The sequence below is a fragment of the Centropristis striata genome, chromosome 19, assembly GCF_030273125.1.
Source record: "Centropristis striata isolate RG_2023a ecotype Rhode Island chromosome 19, C.striata_1.0, whole genome shotgun sequence".
Classification (NCBI taxonomy): domain Eukaryota; kingdom Metazoa; phylum Chordata; class Actinopteri; order Perciformes; family Serranidae; genus Centropristis; species Centropristis striata.
In genome coordinates this window covers 25,072,671-25,079,824 of record NC_081535.1, presented here as the reverse complement: position 1 = coordinate 25,079,824, position 7,154 = coordinate 25,072,671, and positions in this window count along the sequence as shown.

Genomic DNA, 7,154 nt, shown 5'->3' with positions numbered 1-7,154 from the left:
ACACAAGAATCATCAGTGTCTCCATTTGAGGTGATCTTAATGTGATCTGAATTACATTTGTTATCATCATATATGTAGCATTTGTCATGTTCAACTGCCCCAACAAGTAGCACTTACTGATTTCAAATTCAAGCCAATGCTCCAGTTGGGCCAATATCAAAGACTCACAGTGAGCAGTTATATTTTCTCAAGGATTCCTCACTAAAAATCCCAAATACCATACATTTGAGACTTATGAAGTCCCTGTGGTCAGAAATACTACCCCAACAAAAAGCACTTACTAGACAGAGAATCACAGTGAGTGGTTTTGTGAGGGTAATAATAATGACCAAATCTTATCCCTGATGGTGAAAAATATATTGCATTCAACCCAATTCATTTTTAGAGTCAAAACTTACCCAGATAAAAGGACTGTGAGGAACACACAACCAAGACAACCCCAAAGAGAAGCACTTATGTACACAAGAACCATCAGTGTCTCCATTTGAGATGATCTTAATGTGATCTGAATTACATTTGTTATCATTATCAATGTGTAGCAATTGCCATGTTCAACTGTCCCAACAAGTAGCACTTACTGATTTCAAATTCAAGCCAATGCTCCAGTTGGGCCAATATCAAAGACTCACAGTGAACAGTTGTATTTTCTCAAGGATTTCTCTGTAGTCCAGACCTTTCCTTTTAGTGGGGCGGATTAGCTGAACAATCGTTCACTTTGTGATAAAAGCATGAAATTTGGTAGATGTGTTGGTGAATATGTTTCAAACAAATCTGGATATTGGGCCACCTCAAAAGCGCCCCCTAGTGGCCGTGGCAGGCATTTGTTATACGAATAAATCAATGATGAATAAAAACTGCCCTTTTAATAATACCAACTGGTGATGAATTGTATATTGTTGGAAAGCCTGATTAGTCACCTTTACAACGAGGTACAGCTTGTAAGGATCGTGCATTCATGGAATGAGCAACGGGGCTAAACGTGTGGGGAGCACCCCCCAAAAATGTGCATCCCCTGTGGGGCGGATTAGCTCAATAAATCACAAGAATTGTTTATTTTGTGATAGAAGCACACAATTTGGTGGATGTGTTGGTGGATATGTTGATATGATATATATGATAGCAAAAATAGGTACTTAAGCTAGCTAGTTAGCTTGGAACATGTATCAGTGGCTGTTGGGTGTGAAAGCTTAATAAGACACTGTTAAATTATGTCCTGTGGAATGTGGACATCCCTCTCTGCACACACACACACACACACTCACACACACACAGGCACACACACGCTATATGTAATGTCTCCTTTGCCCATGTGGTTCTTTTTTTCTTTTTTTAAAATTTGTTTTATAACTCCATCACAGTTAGTCAGGCGGCTTAGGACCAGATTTGAGAAGAAAGGGGACATGCCGGACAAAAGCACCAAAATTTTTCCACATGCTCTCTATCACCAAAGGTTTCAACTTTTGGTAGGAGCCACTTCATCAAGATTGCAGATAGGAGACGGCAGCCATATAAACCATAAGTCTATGAGAACCAATATATCTTCCAAGCCACTCAGAAGGTAAATCTTGGTGTCAAAATATACATTTTCTGGGTCAAAGAATCATTTAAAGCTATTGAGAATATCACTGGATGACTCACTGTAAATAATTTGTTGATCAAGATCTGACATGAGATGAAAGCGCTCCCTCCAATTTTTTGAGCAGTGTACATGGCAGCTAATCCACACTCTCCCGTGAACATTGATTCCAAACAGTTTCAACTCAGGATTCCCTGCTGCAGCACTGAAGCGAGTTGCCCAGTCTGAGTGAAAATGAACATATCTATTTGATCAAATAATCATCTAGTGATATTCTCAATAGCTTTAAATGATTCCTGGACCCAAAAAATGTATATTTTGACACCAAGATTGACCTTCTAAGTGGCTTGGAAGATATAGCATTTCTCATAGACTTTATATGGCTGCCATCACCGCAATCTTGATGAAGTGGCTCCTACTAAAAATTGAAACCTATAATGATAGAGAGTATGTGGAAAAAATGCGGTGCTCTTGTCCGGCGTGTCCCCTTTATTTGGCTAAGCCGCCTGACTAAGTCACACACCTCAGTACAAGGATTTTGCCAGAAAGAGTAACCTGCTACAAGTAACCCTAGTAGAATATTTAAAATGTATGATTTTTTTCTCTGTCTAAATGTGTTTTGTTTTTATTGATGAAGGTCATACAATATTGAAAATTATTTTTTCCTTTTAAGGAGCAACAGAAGAATACAAGCCAAAGAGGAGGCCGTAGCCTGTGAATGGGAATATCAAGACCTAATAAAATGTTATACAAAGTTAATGTTCTTTTCTATTAGACTGTAATAAAGCTTTTGTCACTTTAACATGTCTCGAAATTATATTTGTGGTGCTGAAAACATGAAACAACAGCTGTAGGGTAGGCAAAGCATTCCTCGCCAGTAACCACCGGCGGCCATTTTTAAAAATGGCCGCTTTTAAATGGCCATTTTAAAAAATGGCCGCCACAGCCATCAGAAGTTTTTTTGCGATGGCCCAATATCCAGATTCATTAAACATGTATTCAGCAATGAGTGTAACAAATTTGATGCTTTTATCACAAAATGAACGATTGTTCAGCTAATCCGCCCCACTACACAGGGGATGCACATTTTTGGGGGGTGCTACCCACACGTTTAGCCCCGTTTCTCATTCCATGAATGCACGATCCTTACAAGCTGTACCTCGTTGTAAAGGTGACTAATCAGGCTTTCCAACAATATACAATTCATCACCAGTTGGTATTATTAAAAGTGCAGTTTTTATTCATCATTGATTTATTCGTATAACAAATGCCTGCCACGGCCACTAGGGGGCGCTTTTGAGGTGGCCCAATATCCAGATTTGTTCGAAACATATTCACCAACACATCTACCAAATTTCATGCTTTTATCACAAAGTGAACGATTGTTGTAAAATATTGAGCTAATCCGCCCCACTATTTGGCATCTTCTGCATCATGTCCTCGTAGCAATGGAAGTGGTGTATCTACAACATTTGTTTCCATCTTAAATATGGAATTAAGCCATTTACACATAACTCCTCCTTCTTTTCTGACGAGGTTTCAATGGTCTTTCCAGTTGAAAGTGAACAATGGCTTCAATAAGTGAGAACAGTCCTCTTGAACGTTTGCATGCCGTTGGTAGCTGATGAGTGATCAATTTGACTGCAAACATCTATGCAACACTTTGAACTGTAGTTGCAGCATCAATGTAAATACCTTAAAGAAATACAAAGAACCACATTTAGCACTGAATTTATACAGTTATGGGCCCATTCTGTGATAACACCCTGGGCAGCTTCTGAGACTGCATGTCTAGAAATCAAATCTACATAATGTTTACATAGTAATCCAGTGTATAATTTTAAACCAACTTTAATGCACTTTTCATTTGATCACAGACACATACTAAAGTTGAATTGTGTATCTCACTTAAAATATGTTGGATGAGGAACACACAACCAAGACAACCCCAAAGAGAAGCACTTATGTACACAAGAAGCATCAGTGTCTCCATTTGAGGTGATCTTAATGTGATCTGAATTACATTTGTTATCATCATATATGTAGCATTTGCCATGTTCAACTGCCCCAACAAGTAGCACTTACTGATTTCAAATTCAAGCCAATGCTCCAGTTGGGCCAATATCAAAGACTCACAGTGAGCAGTTATATTTTCTCAAGGATTCCTCACTAAAAATCCCAAATACCATACATTTGAGACTTATGAAGTCCCTGTGGTCAGAAATACTACCCCAACAAAAAGCACTTACTAGACAGAGAATCACAGTGAGTGGTTTTGTGAGGGTAATAATAATGACCAAATCTTATCCCTGATGGTGAAAAATATATTGCATTCAACCCAATTCATTTTTAGCGTCAAAACTTACCCAGATAAAAGGACTGTGAGGAACACACAACCAAGACAACCCCAAAGAGAAGCACTTATGTACACAAGAACCATCAGTGTCTCCATTTGAGATGATCTTAATGTGATCTGAATTACATTTGTTATCATCATATATGTAGCATTTGCCATGTTCAACTGCCCCAACAAGTAGCACTTACTGATTTCAAATTCAAGCCAATGCTCCAGTTGGGCCAATATCAAAGACTCACAGTGAGCAGTTGTATTTTCTCAAGGATTTCTCTGTAGTCCAGACCTTTCCTTTGGCATCTTCTGCATCATGTCCTCGTAGCAATGGAAGTGGTGTATCTACAACATTTGTTTCCATCTTAAATATGGAATTAAGCCATTTACACATAACTCCTCCTTCTTTTCTGACGAGGTTTCAATGGTCTTTCCAGTTGAAAGTGAACAATGGCTTCAATAAGTGAGAACAGTCCTCTTGAACGTTTGCATGCCGTTGGTAGCTGATGAGTGATCAATTTGACTGCAATTCATTTTCTCTATGCAACACTTTGCACTGTAGTTGCAGCATCAATGTAAATACCTTAAAGAAATACAAAGAACCACATTTAGCACTGAATTTATACAGTTATGGGCCCATTCTGTGATAACACCCTGGGCAGCTTCTGAGACTGCATGTCTAGAAATCAAATCTACATAATGTTTACATAGTAATCCAGTGTATAATTTTAAACCAACTTTAATGCACTTTTCATTTGATCACAGACACATACTAAAGTTGAATTGTGTATCTCACTTAAAATATGTTGGATGAGGAACACACAACCAAGACAACCCCAAAGAGAAGCACTTATGTACACAAGAAGCATCAGTGTCTCCATTTGAGGTGATCTTAATGTGATCTGAATTACATTTGTTATCATCATCAATGTGTAGCATTTGCCATGTTCAACTGCCCCAACAAGTAGCACTTACTGATTTCAAATTCAAGCCAATGCTCCAGTTGGGCCAATATCAAAGACTCACAGTGAGCAGTTATATTTTCTCAAGGATTCCTCACTAAAAATCCCAAATACCATACATTTGAGACTTATGAAGTCCATGTGGTCAGAAATACTACCCCAACAAAAAGCACTTACTACACAGAGAATCACAGTGAGTGGTTTTGTGAGGGTAATAATAATGACCAAATCTTATCCCTGATGGTGAAAAATATATTGCATTCAACCCAATTCATTTTTAGAGTCAAAACTTACCCAGATAAAAGGACTGTGAGGAACACACAACCAAGACAACCCCAAAGAGAAGCACTTGTGTACACAAGAATCATCAGTGTCTCCATTTGAGGTGATCTTAATGTGATCTGAATTACATTTGTTATCATCATATATGTAGCATTTGCCATGTTCAACTGCCCCAACAAGTAGCACTTACTGATTTCAAATTCAAGCCAATGCTCCAGTTGGGCCAATATCAAAGACTCACAGTGAGCAGTTATATTTTCTCAAGGATTCCTCACTAAAAATCCCAAATACCATACATTTGAGACTTATGAAGTCCATGTGGTCAGAAATACTACCCCAACAAAAAGCACTTACTACACAGAGAATCACAGTGAGTGGTTTTGTGAGGGTAATAATAATGACCAAATCTTATCCCTGATGGTGAAAAATATATTGCATTCAACCCAATTCATTTTTAGAGTCAAAACTTACCCAGATAAAAGGACTGTGAGGAACACACAACCAAGACAACCCCAAAGAGAAGCACTTATGTACACAAGAATCATCAGTGTCTCCATTTGAGGTGATCTTAATGTGATCTGAATTACATTTGTTATCATCATATATGTAGCATTTGTCATGTTCAACTGCCCCAACAAGTAGCACTTACTGATTTCAAATTCAAGCCAATGCTCCAGTTGGGCCAATATCAAAGACTCACAGTGAGCAGTTATATTTTCTCAAGGATTCCTCACTAAAAATCCCAAATACCATACATTTGAGACTTATGAAGTCCCTGTGGTCAGAAATACTACCCCAACAAAAAGCACTTACTAGACAGAGAATCACAGTGAGTGGTTTTGTGAGGGTAATAATAATGACCAAATCTTATCCCTGATGGTGAAAAATATATTGCATTCAACCCAATTCATTTTTAGAGTCAAAACTTACCCAGATAAAAGGACTGTGAGGAACACACAACCAAGACAACCCCAAAGAGAAGCACTTATGTACACAAGAACCATCAGTGTCTCCATTTGAGATGATCTTAATGTGATCTGAATTACATTTGTTATCATTATCAATGTGTAGCAATTGCCATGTTCAACTGTCCCAACAAGTAGCACTTACTGATTTCAAATTCAAGCCAATGCTCCAGTTGGGCCAATATCAAAGACTCACAGTGAACAGTTGTATTTTCTCAAGGATTTCTCTGTAGTCCAGACCTTTCCTTTGGCATCTTCTGCATCATGTCCTCGTAGCAATGGAAGTGGTGTATCTACAACATTTGTTTCCATCTTAAATATGGAATTAAGCCATTTACACATAACTCCTCCTTCTTTTCTGACGAGGTTTCAATGGTCTTTCCAGTTGAAAGTGAACAATGGCTTCAATAAGTGAGAACAGTCCTCTTGAACGTTTGCATGCCGTTGGTAGCTGATGAGTGATCAATTTGACTGCAAACATCTATGCAACACTTTGAACTGTAGTTGCAGCATCAATGTAAATACCTTAAAGAAATACAAAGAACCACATTTAGCACTGAATTTATACAGTTATGGGCCCATTCTGTGATAACACCCTGGGCAGCTTCTGAGACTGCATGTCTAGAAATCAAATCTACATAATGTTTACATAGTAATCCAGTGTATAATTTTAAACCAACTTTAATGCACTTTTCATTTGATCACAGACACATACTAAAGTTGAATTGTGTATCTCACTTAAAATATGTTGGATGAGGAACACACAACCAAGACAACCCCAAAGAGAAGCACTTATGTACACAAGAAGCATCAGTGTCTCCATTTGAGGTGATCTTAATGTGATCTGAATTACATTTGTTATCATCATATATGTAGCATTTGCCATGTTCAACTGCCCCAACAAGTAGCACTTACTGATTTCAAATTCAAGCCAATGCTCCAGTTGGGCCAATATCAAAGACTCACAGTGAGCAGTTATATTTTCTCAAGGATTCCTCACTAAAAAATCCCAAATACCATAC